Genomic DNA, 19,659 nt, shown 5'->3' on the forward strand with positions numbered 1-19,659 from the left:
CTGAATTTAACCCTGTTCCAGACATGTGCCTGATCCTAAGAAGTACGAATTATTTGGTTAGATTGTCTTCTGAGGGAAGACTGTATTTTTTTTAGTACTTATTTGCATTATAAATGATTCCAACATTCTTGTGAAATTTTGATATAGAATAATTAGCATGGTTTAATTTGGTGGTTCTTGAACATTTTGTTCTCAAAACTCATTTACACTGTTAAGAATTACTGAGGACCTCCTAGAACTTTTCTTTATGTTGTTTATCAGTATGTTCTATTGATACTGTATTAGAAATTAAAACAAAAAAATTTAATACATTAAATGATTTAGTATTTTAGGATAATACTAAACTCTTAATACTAATATACCTCATTTGTTATATTAATATAAGGAATATTCTTATCAAAAATAACTTTCCTAAAATAAAAAAATATAGTTTGAAGAATGGCATTGTATTCTCTTTTTTCAAATTATTTAAACATCTAGCTTAATAGAAGACAAATAGGTTCCCATATGTGCTTCTTCATTTAGTCGATTCTGATATTTTGCATTATGCCTCTGCAAAACTCAGCTGACTTTACACTCATGGGAGGATGTGAGTGAATGAGGCAAATAATATTTTAATAAAATAAAATATACTAATATTAAATTTATTACATTAAATAATAATGTTATTTATTTTTAATAATAATTTTGACCTCATGGACCTCTTAAAAGGATCTTAGAGATTCCAGACCACACTTTGAAAACCACTGATTTAATGTATATAGTGCAGTCTGACAAGGAGGTTGTAACGATGGTTTTGGTATCTAGAATAGGATATTTAAAATATTATTATGCTGAATGATACCATTAATGTTTTATGAAAAGATTTTTCACCTTTTTGATGTTGTATATTCTTTTTGGTAGATTTAGCACTGATGAACAATACAAAGACACTGACATCAGCCAGGTTAGAATTAAAATAGTGTCCCTTCAACTATGAGGACCAAATGTGTGTTGCCTTTTCTATAGACTTTCCATCAATGATCAGAAGAGACTTTTTTCCAACCAAATCTGAATGGAGAGCTGCCACTGGATAAAATTACACTTTTAAGATGTAGAGAATCTTTGCAGTCATAGAATTTCTCCACCCAGTCTAGTATTTGTGGGTCTAGCATTCTGTCAAAATGGTGGTGCTCCTATAATGAGGTCTACTTATTGTAATGAAGAGGGGTTTTTTTTTTGTTTTTTGTTTTGTTTTGTTTTGTTTTGTTTAGAAGATACCCCATTCCTGGGGCACCTGAGTGGCTCAGTGAGTTAAAGCCTCTGCCTTCAGCTCGGGTTATGGTCTCAGGGTCCTGGGATGGAGCCCCGCATCGGGCTCTCTGCTCGGCAGGGAGCCTGCTTCCTCCTCTCTCTCTGCCTGCCTCTCTGACTACTTGTGATCTGTCTGTCAAATAAATAAATAAAAATAAAAATCTTTAAAAAAAAATAGAAGATATCCCATTCCTTTCTTGAATAGTTCTCTTAAAACTTGTTTGTTGAACTGATACTATTTCTGTTAAGTCTGCCATTTAGTCCTATATTTCTACAGTGAGGCAACAAAGTTGTAGACATCTGCTCTTTTACATGACAATATTTTATGCATATGGTGGTAGTTGTGCTTTTGCTTCCTTACCATTTTATTTCTTTTAAGTGTAAAACTCAGTTTTCTTCTGTGTTGCCTGTTAATCCATTATCAGCACAATTTTGATACAGTTATTCAGTGCTCTGTAGATCTACCAAGATGGACATATACAATGCTTTCATCATCTTGTCTTCAAGGATATTAAACTGTGAGTTACTTTGCAAGTTTAAGAACAATTAACCTAATAATCTCATAGGAAAATTAACTAAGACTATTTTTTCATGACTTTATTTAGCAAATCCTGTTCTTTTTGTTGTTGTTACATTGCTATGTATTAATTCTAAGCTTATAGTTAAGTAGTTTTCACAATCTATCGTTTGTATCTCTTCTGTTTTCTTTTTCAAAATTGAAGAATTTTGCCTTTCTCTGGCACTTGTGTTTTTCTTCATTATTTCTCAGAGATAGCAGTGATTATGCTTAAAATCCTTGCCTGTTTAAAAGAGAGGAAATGGTATCTCACTATTGAATTACATTTTTTTTTTTTACAACTGAGGCTAAGTTTTTTTTTTCATTTATTTGTAGGCCATTTACTGTTTGCTTGTGAGAATTGTCAATTTTTCATTTGATGAAGTTGTTTTTTATTTATGTGATTTATAATGAGATTAAAAAATTTTTGCAGATGTTTTAAGTATTTGAAGTTGGCAAATCTTTCATCTTTTTACATAGGAATCTTCTTTTGGCATTAGATTGCTTAGAAAGGCAATCCCCAAGACATGATTGAATCTACCATGTTTTTTGAACTTTGTTCCCTTTTAGTCTCACGGGTTTTAAATAGAATGTTATTTGGATCAGATGTCTCTTTTCTCTGTATTTGATTAATGGATACATAACTGAGTATGTCCATATTGCATACTCTAAAGTGGTACAGCCATTTTTTCCCAAGGCTCTTGTCACTTCCACATTGTTTACCATTCTAAGTTGTTCATTTCTACATTTACTTGATAAGCAATGAAATTTTCATGAGGAAAATGAAGAATCATTTGTTCTACTTATAGCTAAATGTGAAATTTAGGAAAGGTCAAAACAGGTGAAATATTTCACCTGTTATAATTGGTCTCAAGTTTTATAACCTATAATAGGAAAGCATTAGCTATATTTTGTATTTACCTTCATTGTGTGTTGCTTTTGTTCCTCTTTATATGGCTCCAATTATTAAAATGATAGGTTGAAAGGACGTGATAAAATAAATATAAATTTATGTACTTATAATCAGGAATACTGTTAATTCTGGATAGGAAAATCTGGGTTAGTAGCTACATTTGTTTAAAAAATATATATATTTTTTTTTTTTCAAAGATTTTATTTATTTGACAGACAGAGACCACAAGTAGGCAGAGAGGCAGGCAAAGAGAGAGGAGGAAGCAGGCTCCCTGCTGAGCAGAGAGCCCGACGCGGGGCTCGATCCCAGGACTCCGGGATCATGACCCGAGCCGAAGGCAGAGGCCCAACCCACTGAGCCACCCAGGTGCCCCTAAAAAATATATTTTTAACGAGTCACTATTTCCTGCTTTATTTTTTGGTCACATTTAGGTTTTAAGCATATTTTACTCGTATAAGAAAACAGTGATGTCATACATGATGATAAAATCCATTTTAAAAAAGATTATTTATTTGAGAGAGTGAGCGTACAACTGCGGGAGAAGCGGCAGAGAAGCAGACTCTCCATTGAGCACAGGGCCTGACAGCAAGGGTGGGGATGTGGGGCTTGTTCTCATGATCCTGAGATCATGACCTGAGCTGAAATCAAGAAAAGGACGCTCACCTGATTGATTCATCCAGGTGCCCCCAAACCATTTGTTGTAGTTAAAAAAACCTATTGTAGGTAAATGAGCGTCCATCTGTTGGGCAAAACTCCATCTCCACCTTTTAATAAAACTATAGCTTAAACTCACAATGAAGACTTAAACACTTGCTCTTATTAATCTGTTACTAATCTGTGGCAGTAATGGATTTCAAACCATTTTGCTCTTCATTGAAATGGTTACTCAAAGAGTAGGGCGTTTTGCCGAATTTCGTACTTTTTCTCTTATTTTTCTGTTTGGCTGTTTACTCATTCATTCATTCATTTTCTACTGTGTATCAAATACTCTTAGGTTTTTGGGAACAAAAAGGAAATCCAACAAAGTTTAACTAACCAACTCTCATTACCTTGTTTCTTTGGTTTCTCTTAGAATTTCCCTATGTGTATGTATATACATACCTGTGTGTATACACACACACACACACACACACATATATGTTTACAAGGAGAATGGGAAAGAAAATTGTGTTTGACATAATGAATAATAATATGACTAATTTGGGAGAGCACATGCATTTATATGCTGAGAGATATCTGTAATATATTGATATGTTAAAGAATTAAGATAAATGCATTTTATTAGTAAAATAAAGGATAAATTTCTTGTTTTGTTATGTGAGATTAGTAAAAATATTTTAGGTGTTTCAATTGTCAATTTGTAAACAAGTGACTATTAGATTTAGAAATTGCTCTGAGCATTCATTTAAATATTTAATACATTAATTGTGTTCAGCTTTACACATACATGCACACATATTTATACACATACATGTAATAACTGTAAGTGTATTTACTCCAAGGCAGTTAAAATCAATATATTTTCTAAGAATCAAGGAAACTATCAATTTGCCATGAAAATATAAAGCAAGCTTTTAAATATACAATGGTATCTAGCTGTAACCTTACTTAAATACAACTAATTAATTATAGCATGTGAAGAATGAATAGGTACACATTCCAAGTAGTTTTAATTAGTTGTAAGTGACCTTGGTTTTAGCTTTGTGTTAGATTAAGTACCTGTAAATAATGAACATTAGTTATTCTGAAAATATAATTTATCTAATTTTCTGTAGTGCAACAACAATTTGCATAACACATTTTTCTTGAGAGAAAAATAATTCTAAATAAATGGTGTCCTAATTTTCATGGTCATTTTCTTATGTATTTAAGACTTTATTTTGGAGTGTATGAATATTTAATAATCTTTTATGCCACAAACCAAACTAAGAATAATTTACAATGTTATTAACATACTGTGCTTTATGTAATTATTCTAATACTCAGTTCCACATGGACTGTTAATTCAAAGCTATTTTCGTTTACTTAGCTTTTAACATTTTCTTTTATCATACTTCATTATTTGTAGTTTTCAATATGCATATCTTTTTCATTTGACATGCAAATCTAAAATAGCTTGTTATCTCAAAAGAAGACATTCTCTAAATTGAACATTGTTTTTAGATACTGTGTTTACTATAGTGTATGAGATATGCTGTTTAGTATACACAGTGGAGGAGTAGATACAACTTTAATTTTTACAATGTATATCTCTGTATAATTAAAAAAGAAAATGCATGTATTTGCTTTAATTCACGAGAATCTGAATGCCTCCTTTTTTTCTTGAAGCTTTATTCATTGGGTACTGGTGCATTATATGGTTTTTTGATCCTCCAGGTGTGCTTAGAATCCCAGCCCGAGTAGAGGATTTGTAAATTATCCCGTTTTAATGCCTAAGGTTATTACAACTTCATAAAATAAACTTCTGAAGCTTGCTTTCTTTCTCCTTTTTCAAAAAAGTTTCTATAAGAAAATGATTATGTCTTTCATGAAAGTTTGATACAAGGTCTAGTCTGGTATCTTTTTGGAAGCCAGACTTTAATTATCAATTCAGATTTTACAATAGTTGTTGGCTTATTCAGATTTTTTATTAGTTAAATCAAGTTTAAAAATTATATTTTTAATGAGATTAGCCATTTAATCTGAGTACTCAAGCTTTTTGCTCTAAAGTATTTATAATATCCTCTTATTAAAAAAAGATGTAAACAGTTTTTAGTTGGATTGCTCCTTTCTCTCTGCCTTTTCTCTATTTTCTCTTTAGTGATAGAGGAATTTTTTTTTATTTTCGGAGAACTACTTTTGGTTTTGTTGCTCTCCTGTTTATCTCCTCCCCCCCACACATATGCTTAGGCTCATATTAATATAGCATGTATTAGTTTTAAATAATAAGACATGTGGCAGTTTTCCAACCTTTAGATACGTGAGGATTGGGATAAGCCCAATGGCCTTCTAGTTACACCCAGGTATAACAGATCTATTTGTTTCACAGTGGAGATGGGTTTCTTTACTTGTTTTCTTATGCTATCAACAATAATCATGATAACATTTGGAATACTCTAAAAATATAAGGTGACCTTAAGGACATTTTATTGTATTTGAAAAATAAGAGATCCCAATGAAAATTCCAAGAGATGTGTATTTCATAACCTGATGACTTGTGCTGATAGAAAATGACTTCATATTGATCTTTTCATTACTTACTCATTTCTTCACAAGGATTTATGAAGCATCTTTTTATATATAAGACATTTTATAAGGTAGTTTTTGTTTAAACTACAAGTAGGATAATCATTTAGCTTTGCAAGTATTAATAATAGTGTTATAATTCTTTTTTTTTTGAATCATATATGTCTTTTTAAAAAAAAATTAATGGACTTTTTAAAGACCAGTTTTAAGTTTACAGAAAAATTGAGCAAAAAGAATAGAACATCTCAGTATATCCTCTTTTGTTTCGTAAATTATCTTAATTTAAGCAGCTACTCTGTTGATCTCTTTGATAGTATTATTTTTAAGTCTTTTTCTCCTTGTTCTGTATTACCTTCTTCTGGAGTGACCTCAGGTTCCACTGTTGATTTTGTTAACTATCATTTTTTTAGGATAAGATTTCTTCACATGTGGGGCTCCTGGGTGGTTCAGTGGGTTAAGCATCTGCCTTCAGCTCAGGTCATGATCTCCAGGTCCTGGGATGGAACCATGCATTGGGCTTCCTGCTCAGTGGGGAGACTGCTTTCTGTTTCTCCCTCTGTCCCTCCACACTGCTCATTCTCTCTCTCCAATAAAATCTTAAAAAAAAAAAAAAAAAAAAAAAAGATTTGTTCATATGTTTTGGAATTTTAATTCTTATGCAGATATTAGTTTGTAACTTCTCCTTGCTGCATCTCCCCTATGCGCTGTATTAGATTCTTTTAGTAGTTGTGGCCCCAAGTGTCATTTTTATAGTAGTTCTTTTTTCCCTTTTCTTGAACAACACAGCCCAATTCCCTTGACCTAGCTTCAGCTAAGCCTTGTTCCCACGGGACATGGGACATTTCTCATCTAGGTGAAAGGCTCCCAGGGAGCCAAACCTTAGGACCACGCTGTCCAGAACTGGAGCCCAGCTTGTCTCTTCATGTCTACACAGTGCTTTGCCTTTTTTGCTCAATGTTTGGTCCAGGGAGATATTTTTGTTGTTTTTAAGTTTGAAGTATGTCTTTTAGGTTTTCTCTTTTTCTATTCGACCAGAAGAGATACTTTAAAGCATGAATTTTGTGTCACCATTTCTTCTTCATCTTAATGGCTAATACTTGTCTTTTTTCAGAAGGCAGTCTTCTTCCTATCTTAAGCATAAAGGGGAAGGGATTTTTTCAAAATAATTTCAAGAAGTTTAATAGTAAAATCTCTTTTAGTGTTTGTATTTTTTTTAAAGGAGAAATGACTTGTTATTCTGATAGGATCATCATTTTTTTATTGTGGCAAACTAAGGGTTTAGCTATTTGTTGAATATCGTAAAAACTGAAAATAGTAGAGTAAATTCAGCATGTAGAAGATATATACCAATTGTACTGTCATAATCAGTGACCAATAAACAGTTATTCAACTGTTATTTCTATTTAGAGTTAACATTTAAATCTTGAGTTTGCTCAAGGTAATAGAAAATTAATCATGATAGTTATGTTGATTTAATAAGAATAACAACTATATGTATATAAATATTTTGATGATTCTGGGGGGAAAAAAAAGCCAAAACCAGGAACTTGTTGCTTATAATATTATCAAGCCTTATTTATATTTGCTTTATTTTGGTGCTTTTAGCTGTCTCCAGTTTTATATGAGTACTTTGTTGTACTCATATAACAGGTCAGTAGCTTTGTTGTTTATGCATTTTATATATCAGTTGTTAACTAGGAAAAAGTGATGTGTGATATGCTGTCCTTAGGGATTGAACTTCTGTGTAGAGAATTTAGTGCCTTGCAAATCCCCCAAATAGAAAGGACCCCTAATAAATACTATGATTTTTATTGTCTGTACCAATAAGGAAAGAGGCTAAACATTGCTTGTGTATTACCAGTTTATATGAAATATAATAAATAATTCTCATACAAATATTAAATGTGTATATGAACAATCACATGTATTGCTTTCTACAAAAAATGTTCTTTTTTTTTGATACACAAAGAAATAAACTTACTTGAAGAGTAATATCTCACCCGCTTGCTCCATTTTATAAATTTGGCTATTTAGATGCTCAAACACATTTTTAATTTCTGTGTGTAAGCTGCTATTCTTTTTCTTAACTAGTTAAGAGTACTATATCTCTTCTGCTTAGGAAGACTATAATGGACACCCTGCACTTATTGCCTCTCAAGTTATATGTTAGAATAAGGGGTTTGCTTATGAATCTATATGATTAAGTTGTGAAAACATTTATTGCTGCCATGAAATAATAATAATCAAAAATTACTATAATAATTTTCAGTGGTAAGATTTTTTAGAAAATAGTGTATGTCATCATGATTCCCATGTGGTCAAATTGTCTTTGATTAAAAAAAGATTTTTATCTGAAAAATACAATTTGTTAGAAGAAATAATTTGTCTTATCACTGGTTGTCATATTCTTAGTTATCAGCTAATTTGACACTTGATAAGAGATTTTATTTGTATATTTTCTGGTGTTCATTCCAAATATGGTAAATAAACCTATTTTATTTATTAGTTAAGTGAGTGATGCTTTGTGTCTTTGGCAGACAAAAAGTGAAAAAAATTGATAAATCAGAATCTGGTTTTTTTATTTAAAAATAAGATAAAGATAAAAATAAGATTTGTATTATTTAAAAATCACTTCTTTGATTAAGTATTATATGTTTGTTATAGAAAATTTGAAAAAGATAAAAAAATAATAAAAAATGATAAGGGTACAACTTAATGAAATAAAAAATGAGGACATAATTACCAAAATGTGGAAAGGAATGGATGAATAAACTGGGTTATAACCATATAATGGGAAATTATTTAGTGATAAAAGGAAATGAGCCATCAAGATGTGAAAAAATGTGGAAAAAATGAATAATGCCAAGTGAAACATGTCATTCTGAAAAGGCTACATATTATATGATTGTAACTGTGTGACATGCTGGAAAAAGTGAAACTCTGAAGATAGATCAGTAGTTGCCAGGGGTTAGGAAGGGAGGAAGGGATGAAGTGAGGTTGCACAGGGCAGTGAATTTATCCTGTATGATACTATTAATGGTAAAAACATTCATTATAGTCATTATACATTTGTCAAAACCTGTAGAATATGCAACACACAGAAAATAAACTAATGTAAAACTGTCACTTAAATAAAATCTAATTTGGTAGTCATTATGATACAACTAGACAGATAAATTATGCTCTGCAAATATATGCTATCTAGCTCTTAGCAGACCATTTTACAGTAGAATCAAAATATCTTCCAGGCCACTGATTGCATATTCTGTTTGAAATGAAATATTCTGTTTGTTCTCCAACATTAATACCAACTAGCTACTTGTGTTTGTTGATCTCTTGTAGTGTGGCTAATATGACAGAAAAAATTATATTTTAAATTTATAATTATTTAGAGTATAAATAGGTCATGTACCTAGTGGCTACAATATTAGGGAAGTATCTAAATTAAATAAGATAGAAAAATGTCAGGAGTTAATACAGTTAGGTGGAATTAATAGTTTGTTGAAAAACGTTACCCTAAATATTGGTTCAGTGACAATTTGAGGTCAGTTCTTTCTTTTTTCTTTATTCTTTTCTTATTCTCTATTATTTTTATTTTTTGCCCTGTCCTCATTACTTTATTTTATTTTTTTTAAAGATTTTATTTATTTACTTGTCAGAGAGACAGAGCACAAAAAAGGGGAGTGGCAGGCAGAGGGAGAAGCAGACTCCCCGTTGAGCAAGGAGCCCCACTGGAGATTCAATCCCAGGACCCTGGGATCATGACCTGAGCCTAAGGCAGACACTTAACTGACAGAGCCACCCAGCTGTCCCTGTCCTCAGTATTTTTAATTAATCATTTGCATACAGGTACGGTTATTGAACTTGGATTCAGGACAGATTCACCATTGATAGTGTTTACTGATATAACAGATGCCTAAATCTGGATTTAGAAAGCTCTCAAAAGACTAAAAAGAAGAAACAGGAAGAAAGTGAACCTTATAAGCAATCTATTTGAATTCTGGGCTTACAAACTGTAGAAAATACAGGATATAGGAATCTTGGACTATTAGGAATTCATGTGGAAAAAAACCTAAAACTAAATGTTTTTGCTTGGCTGCACATTCAGTTTGAACCAACAGTGTGATGTTATCGACTTAGGCTATGCTCAGAAAAGTTTAACATCTAATTCAAGATATTTGTGTACTCTCTTGTGATCTGCCCTGATCAAATTATATTTGAAATATTATGTTCAGTTTTGGTTTATGATGTCTTTTTTAAAAAAGGCTCAGTAAAAGGTATATTTGTAAAGGAACTTGGGTGAAGAATTATCTAGAAACCAAGTTATATGACTAATAGTAATGAATTGATTAATGTTTACCTGGGAGGGAAAGGACTTGTGTGTGAAATGTGACTAATACTTTACTTGGCTTTATCTTCAGATATTTGAAGGGCTGTCTAGTAGAAATGTTAACTAAGATCACTCTCTGTAACCTAGAGAGCAGAGATGAAGGTTGTAGTGAGACTGCTGGGCTCAATATAAAGAAAGATTTTTTTTTTAACAATTATTGGCATGAATTACCATGTAAAATAGTTTGCTGCTATGCTAGATGTTCACCAGCCAGGAAAAAAAATTATCAGTAGTAGCAGTATTTATTGAGCACTTAGTGCCAGACACTGTGCTAGTTTCTTTTAACAAATAAGAAAGCTGGGGCTAAGGGAGTTTATGAAAGTTGCCCATTGTCCTATAGCTAGAAATTGGCAGACTGATAATTAAAGTTAGTTCTTTCTGACTCTAAGCCCATGTTCTCAACCATCCTCTTATTCTGTCTTCCCATGGCAGTAATTATTGCTTTTATGAGAGCTTTGTTTAGCTGTTCTCTAAGGTACCTTCCAAATTGAGGGTAGATGACTACATTGTAGTTTTTTGGAAAAGTTTATGTGAAGGGTGACAATGAGGAAGAGTCATCTGGTTCTAGTATGTAGCAGCTTGAAATGCAGACATATTGGTGGATGGCAGGAATACTAAGGAAGCTATGCTGTAACCAATGATTAGTTGAAACATTGTTTCAGTCTTAATGTTGCTACTTACAGAGCACCAGGATATGTTGTATTTAATTTCACCATTGAACAGAGAATAATTTAACAGCAGAAATTAGTTAGAATATGTGTAGGGCGCCTGGGTGGCTCAGTTGGTTAAGCATCTGCCTTCAGCTCAGGTTTATGATCTCCAGGTCCTGGGATGGAGCCCCATGTTGGGCTCCCAGCTCAGCAGGGAGTCTGCTTCTGCTTCTCTCTCTGCCTCTCCCCCTGCTTGTGCTCTGTCTCCCTCTCTCTCAAATGAATAAATAAAATCTTAAAAAAAAAAGAATTTATGTAAGCACATATTACTATCATAAGCATACTTTACTGAAAAAAATGCTAAAAGTAAACAAGTACTCTTGTTACTATTTATTGTGTTCATTTTATTTCCTAACGGTAGTGGATTATTAGATAATTTTGTAGTGTTTTCTTTTAATTTCCATTGTGATTGTTTTAAAGTGATAAATGCATGAGTGTTGTATATAATTAGCAAAGATTCACTAAATATTTCTTCTGATAGAAGACATTTGAATATATGCTTTATATGTAGAGTACTTAATACCTTACCTGGGACATGAGTGGTATACAGGTGTTAGACAATGTTATCATTATTATTGTATTACAAATTATTTTGTGTACTTTACTCCCTTGTTTGATTATGATTTGTCTATTTTCATACTAAACAAAGTTAATTGCTTATTATGTGCAAGGCCTTGTGTCAAATACATTTACATATATTATTTTGTTCATATCACAGCCCTTTGAGTCCTTGCACTATTATTCCTGCTATACTAATGAGAAAATGGGAGGCTTGGAAGGATGTCTATGGCCCTAAAACTCCTGAGCATTTGGCTTTTAAAGATTTGAGCCCTGGATAACTTTCTCCTCTGCTAAACTGCTATGTTATACTAGCATTCATAAATTTGGTAAACTATTGAATTAAGTTGACTGACAAGGGATAATATGAAGAAATGATGGGTTTGCTGACTTAGAATGAACTTAGACAAAAAAAAAGTTTTGAAAATATGAGTAGCGATGGTATCAGTGGATTGTACATATTTTGTATTTTTTAAATTCTTTAAAACACCTGTAATTTTCAGAAACACCATTCATTTAATAACATTTTCAAGAAAAGTATCATATTAAATATAGATAGTAGTTATAAGACATGGCTAGATTAGAAAACTGTTACATTGAGATAAACTTTCATAACAGAATATTTGAAAGCATTGGTCTCCCAAACTTTTTTGATCATACTTTCTAATAACCACTTTGATAATGCACTCCTGATATAAATGTAGTTATTTAATTTTAAATTATAAACATATACTGTTATACCTTATTTTCATCATAAAACATACATAACAATGGAAAATTAAAAAGGATGATGCTGTTTTAAAAACAGTACTTAACTTTATTAATGGTACTAAAATTCTTTCTAGTCAGAGCAATACAATTGAGTATGTGTCCGTATTTTTTTAATTAATTTATTTATTTTAATAAACATATAATGTATTTTTATCCCCAGGGGTACAGGTCTGTGAATCGCCAGGTTTACACATTTCACAGCACTCATCATAGCACATACCCTCCCCAATGTCCATTTCCCCACCACCCTCTCCCATCCCCCTCCCCCCAGCAACCCTCATTCTGTTTTTTGAGATTGAGTCTTTTATGATTTGTCTCCCTCCCAATCCCATCTTCTCATTTTTTCTTTTCCTACCTCCCCCCAACCCCCCAACATTGCATCTCCACTTCCTCGTATCAAAGAGATCATATGACAGTTGTCTTTCTCCGATTGATTTATTTCGCTAAGCATAATACCCTCTAGTTCCATCCACGTCGTCGCAAATGGCAAGAGTTCATTTCTTTTGATGGCTGCATAGTATTCCATTGTATATATACATACCACATCTTCTTTATCCATTCATCTGTTGATGGACATCTAGGTTCTTTCCACAGTTTGGCTATTGTGGACATTGCTGCTATAAACATTTGGGTGCACGTGCCCCTTCGGAGCACCACGTTTGTATCTTTAGGATAAATACCCAGTAGTGCAGTTGCTGGGTCTTAGGGTAGCTCTATTTTCAGTTTTTTGAGGAACCTCCACACTGTTTTCCAGAGTGGTTGCACCAGCTTGCATTCCCACCAACAGTGTAGGAGGGTCCCCCTCTCTCCGCATCCTTGCCAGCATCTGTCATTTCTTGACTGTTAATTTTAGCCATTCTGACTGGTATGAGGTGGTGTCTCATTGTGTCCGTATTTTTAATCATAGTTTAGCATTTGTGATGTTTTGGGATTCTGGTTCTTTGTTCATGTCAATTTAGTACTTCATCTTTGAACAATGGAGAGTCATTGGAGAGTTTTGTTGGCAAGCAGTGGAGGGGAGATGGCTTGTATTTACCAGACCTACATTTCATATAATTTATTGTTGTTGCTATATGGAGAATGGATTAGAGTGTTTTGGATAGATGTGCAGAAACCTTTTAAGAAATCATTTGAGTGGTACAGGCAGTAAATGTTTAGGAACTTAAAATAGACAAGCAGAAAGACTTGACATCTGTTTAGTAGTTGAGATCAGAGATCAAGGGCTGTATGCTCTACCAAATGAGCCCAGGTGGGAGCCCCCCTAAGTGGGATTTTTGAGATATTACTATTAATACACTAAAATTTTTCTAGCCCTCGTTGCATTTTTTATTCATATTGACCTTGTAAGTAACCAACCCCCATCCTTTCAGGAATTTTCTGAGGAATTAATTTGTGGGTCCGGGTTTCCCCGTTTTGTGGAAATTTGCATAAGGGTTTTTTTGTTTGTTTTGTTTTTTTTAATTAACCTACTTGTGGGGTTTTGTATTTGTCTCTATTACTTCTCCTTAGGACTGGCCAGATATATCAGACTATTTAGAAAATTTAAAATCTTGATTTTACCATGCAACTAATTAATACTTTAACAAATTTGATTTAATATGTCTTCTAGTTTATATATCATTGATAAAATTTTGAAAAGGACAGAGCCTTGGGCACTCTTTGAAGAACAACTTTAGTAGCTTAACTCAGTATTGAGATTAATCCCATAATGTACCTAACCATATTGTCATCCAAAAGGATACCTTGCTCACATGAAGATATTGTGCCCACAGTGCTTCACTACATTATTTTTCAGAATGCCCGGTGACTATCTGATACATAGATGGGTTGGTCTCTCTTCTGAAAGAGATCTTTTGGAACTTCTGATAGACTTAGTTTTGACTTTTGATGAATTCTTTAATATTGACTAGTTGGAAACAGAATGGAACAAGGGTGCCTGGGTGGCTCAGTGGGGTAAGCATCTGCCTTCAGCTCAGTTCATGATTGCAGGGTCCTGGGATGGAGCCCCATGTCCCGTTTCCAGCTCCCCGTTCAACAGGGAGCTGCTTGTCCCTCTCCCTCCTCCTCTCTCTCTCTCTCCCCCTCTCTCCTGATCATGCTCTGTCTCAAATAAATAAATAAAATCTTAAAAAAAAAAAAAGAATAGAACTGACAAACCTTTTATAAATGTTGAAACTTTACTTGCTTTAAAGCCCGAGTTAGTGATTAAATACTTTAATTGTTCATTTTTTGACTAACCTGAGAAACAGAGTTTGAATAGGACATTAACATGACCAAAGTTGTGTTTTACTTGGAAATATTTTTTTTTTCTCTAAATGTTTGAGTAAACTGGTAATCCAATATATCTGCCATATTTATTCTGTGGTTTCATAAACACTCAGCATATCTCTGCATACACCAGTTTGAGAACAGATTTATAGTTCTAATTTAAGTTCATTTTCTCTCTCTCTCTCTCTCTCTCACCATTTTCATAGGATTTATAGCATAATTTTCCATGGTATATTATTCAGAGGTTTACTGTATTTTGCTTTTGTGATGATGTGATATTTGTGATTCACTTGATATTGTATTGGGAATATAGCATCCATTATAGCATTGTTCCAATTGGAATAAAAATGATAAAATTCAGAATATGGGATAAAGTGGGGATTACCTTTCCTGAGAGATTCACAAACTACATTTGTCTATTAGAAGTGTTATAAGAAACAAGGACAGAAAGCTGTTTTAAAGTTAGTCTGTACGTGTTTTGAATTTTTTTTTTTTTTACATCTTAGGAATGTAGACTGTTGGTTCATTATTTTGACTCTTTACACTCGTTATTTCAATTTAATGAACTATTTCAATTTGATAATTTAATGATAAAGGATTTATAATAACTAAGAATTCTAAGAACCTTTGTCTTTTGACAGTACCTTAATAATAATATATTGATCATAATAATGGCTTTAACAACCTCTATCAGGGAAAGGATGTTACCTATTCCTCATGTGTCTCCTTTAAATCTCATACCTTTAATTTATAGCCAGGATAGTGAAATTTATCTTTTTCTCTCTCTTCCTCCCCCCGCTGTTTTTCTTTCTTTCTTAACTTTGTAGTTGATGTCTGTTTCTCTACCCACAGCTAACTTTTCCCTCTTTGTTTTTCAACTTTTGATAGCTTCTGGAACTTGTGTCAGTGCATAGAGCAGTGATCCAGACAGCTGTATCTTTACAAATAGTCACACTCATTGCCAAATTAGTTTGTAGTGCAAATCTTGAGTGAGAACTGCACCTGCTCTCAATGTGGATGAAAATGGCAAATGTTAGGGAAAGCGTAATTTGGGGATTACTTTAAAACTGATGACAGCTGATCTCAGAATTCTTCTGGGGATTCTTTATCTTGGAAGTCATGGAAATCCTACTATTCAGAGCAAAACAGCCTTCTTGTCTCTTTTGCTAAGTCTTAGGTGCATTATTTTTAAGAAATAATGGGCTAAAAAAAGAAAGGAGGAAAGAGAAAGAAAGGGCTCTTGGAGCTTCGATCTCTCTCCTGAGGTATTACATTAAAAGTTGTCTTCCAGATATGCTGGTGTTTTCCTTAAAGTTACATTGGACTAAAACTTTGTCAATCTCTAATTTACCATGTGTGAACACTGTATTTCAGATTAAGTAAACTTGAGGAAGTCAAGAATATGTATAAGGGTAACTCTGCCATGATAAATTATTTTCTTATAGAAGAAATGGTCTCAATTTAAGAATTAACACATTCTTTGAGAGTTGATAGAATGTGAAAGACTTTTCATGCTGTATGTAGAGAACATTTCTTGCTGCAATTTGTTTGTATTATGGGGATATCATTTTTTTTTTAATTTGCTGGTTTTAAAATATCATGCTTAACCTTAAGCACAGGACTTACATTGAACTAATAGCAATTCAAAACATTCACTTTAAATTTTTACCGAGAAACTTGTATCCAATCTGTATCTTTCAACCATACGTAATTTTTTTGTTACTTTTGGTATTTTAGTTTAAGCCATTTTGGTTTATAATTAAAAATAAAGCTTCATTGATACATAATTCACAGTTCATCCCTTTAAAGTGTATAAATCACTGGTTTTTGGTATTATCCATAGATATGTGTAGCCATCACCACAGTCGTTTTAGAGCATTTTCTTTACCTCAAAAAGAGATCCTAAATGTTTAACTTCTATCCTTCTATTCCCTCCTTGACTCCCTTCCCAGGCCTAAACAACCACAGATCTACTGTCTTTAGAATTTCTCTATTCCTGGACACTTCTTATAAATGGAATCTTCCAATATGTGGTCTTTTGTGACTTCTTTCACTCATCAAAATGTGTTTAAGGTTTACCATATTATACACTACTACATTCCTTTTTATGGCTTAGTAATATCTGTTGTATGTACATACCATACCTTGTTTATCCATCCTTTAGTTGATAGACATTTGGGTGGTTTCTACCTCTTGGCTATGTGAATATCCATATTTATATACAAGTCTTTGGACACATGGCTGTAAATTCTTTGGGGTATATTCCTAGGAATGGAATTGCTGGGTCACATTATAATTCTGTTTTTAACTCACTGAAGAACCAGAAAACTGTTTTCCACAGTGGCTGCACAATTTTGTATTTCCACAAATAATGTATAAGAGTTCCAGGTTTCTCCATATTCTTGCCAAGATTGTTATTTTCCAGTTTTTTTTTTAATGGCCTTTCCAGTTGTTCTTATGGTTTTGATTTGTGTTTCCCTGATAAATAATGATGTTGAGTATCTTTTTACCCACTTATTGGCCATTTATATTTTTTCCTAGGGTAAATTCAGATCTTCTGCTCAGTTTTTAATTGATATATTCTAATTGGTGGTAAGAGTTCTTTCTATATTCTGGGTGTAGACAGTGATTGTACCAGTCTCTTCCCAGATACGTTATTTTCAAATATTTTCTTCCATTCTGCATTTCCCCCCTATGTTCTTGATATTGTCCCTTGAGGCAGTTTTTTATTTTGCTGAAATCCAAATTATCTATGTTTTCTTCTGTTGCTCATGCTTTTGGTGTCATATTTAAGAATCCTTTGCTAAATCTGAGGCTATGAAGATCTTTTCTGTTTTCTTCTAAGAATTTTATAATATTTAACTCTTACATTTAGATCACTGATCCATTTTGAGTTAATTTTTATATATGGTATAAGGGTCTAACCACATTATTGCATATGACTAGCTAGTTGTCATTTATTGAAAAGACTCATCTTTTCTCACTGAATGGTTTTGTCATGCTTTTAGAAAACTTACTAGTTTGAATAGTATTTGAGTGGAGTCTTTAGTATTTTCCATATAGACGATCTCCTATTGGAAATAGTTTTTCTTTTCCTTTTTGATCTGAGTGCCTTTTATTTCTTTTTCTTGCCTAATTGCTCTCCAATGCAATATTCAGTAGAAGTTACAAATACAGCCTTTCTTGTTCCATTTCTGTTCTTACTATTTCACATTAAGTATGATGTTAACTAAAGATTTTTCATAAATGCCTTTACCAGGTGGTAGAAGTACCTGTCTAATCCTAGTTTTTTGAGTGCTTCTATCATGAAAGGCTTTTGGGTTTTGTCAAATGCTTTTTCTGCATCTGTTGCGCTGATCACGTGGTTTTTGTTTTTTATTTTGTTGGTGTAATACATCAATTGATTTTCTTATGTTGAACCAACCTTATATTCCTGACATAAATCTCACTTTGTCATGGTGTGTAATTCCTTTTGTATATTGCTGGACATGGTTTACTAATACTTTGTTGAGGATTTTTATGTCTCTCTTCCTAAGAGATTGGTCTGTAGTTTTGATGTATTTGTCTGGTTTCAGGGTCAAAGTAGACCTGGGAAATGTTCTCTCTTTTGTTTCTGGATGAGTTTGTGAAGAATTGTCATTAAATGTTTTGAATGAACTTACCACTGTAGTCCTTTGGACCTTCACTTTTCTTTGTGGGTAGTTTTGATTACTGGTTTAATATTTCACTTGTTATAGGTCTGTTCAGATTGTCTGCTATTTGGTAGTTTGTGTCTTTCTAGGAATTTATTTTATTTAATCTACCAGTGCCTGGGTTTATTATTGTTATTTGTTTATTTGTTTAGTGATTAGCTGGATTATTTTAGTGCAGACAATTCCTCTCACCCTTACCCCACAGTATTTAGATTCTAATATATTCCTCAAGGAGGCACACTTTTGGGTATATCCAAAAGTCACCCTGGAATCAAAGTAGTTTTGGCAAGAGCCTCTGCTTTTCTTACCCTGAGGACACCCAACTGTTAAATTTACCAGTTACCAGATAATTGCTCTGTTGTTTGTAGAAATGTCCTGGGGCATAAATTGCTCCATAAACTAATCCAGTAAATTTGGGGCCCCTTTAAGGAGTAATTCCAGAGATGCTGAGCTGTTGTTGGTATTTATTCTCACCCAAAAGGACTCTTCCCACTTGTCCCTCTTTAATTCTCTTTTGTAACCCAGTGTTGAATTTGTGAATCTCTAGTTTATACTTAATCACAATCTGTGCTGTTTTTGAGATGGCCCTAAGGCTTCAACTTTCTGCCACGTTGCAAATGAGGACACACCTTTGGAAGAATTGGGACCTATTTTTTTTTTTCTTTTAATCGCCTAAAATCTTTGATGCAAACCCTGAAGCTAGGAGTGGGGACAATGGAAAGCTTATCTCTTGAGTGACACCCGGGCTTTAGGAGCTAAGTACTTGATGGTAGGGGGGTAGGCAGTAACCTAAGTTCTTGGCTTGCCTCTCCTGATGTGGAATTAGTGCCTTATGAGCCAGGGTGAGAGTGATTGGTTTCTGTGATGTTTAGCCCAGAAGTCAAAGTGTTCCAGGACTGGGAACTGTGGCCTTGTATGCAGATGATGTCTGCAAAATGAACAGCAGAAATAAAATATTTATTAAATATTTAACATTTCATATATACTTATCTTAAATTCCTACTTTATGATTTGTGTGGAGTCTCTGAGAACAGTTAGAATTTGACTAATATAAAATCTTCACATGTAAAATTAGATATAACATCCTCTAATCACATCTGAAGAAATCTAAAAGCTTTCTGGAAGAGTTATTTCGTATAATCATGTGATTGAAAGTCTTTCTAAATCACTAGTTCTCTGATTCTGAAATCAGCTTAATCTTTGGCAATTACTCTGCATAAGATACACATGGAAACTTTTATTAAAAGTTAAAGCACTTGTGGAACTGTGTTTTAGATTTCAGA

At 33.1% G+C, this 19,659-nt stretch overlaps 1 protein-coding gene across 1 annotated transcript in view; it reads left to right on the top strand.

The window, feature by feature from the left end:
• The window catches only part of ASCC3 (activating signal cointegrator 1 complex subunit 3), a 341,793-nt gene that overhangs the window by 40,932 nt on the left and 281,202 nt on the right, over positions 1-19,659 (top strand). The gene's annotated exons all lie outside the window — the stretch shown is intronic.

Source organism: Martes martes, assembly GCF_963455335.1.
Source record: "Martes martes genome assembly, chromosome: 6".
NCBI lineage: Eukaryota > Metazoa > Chordata > Mammalia > Carnivora > Mustelidae > Martes > Martes martes.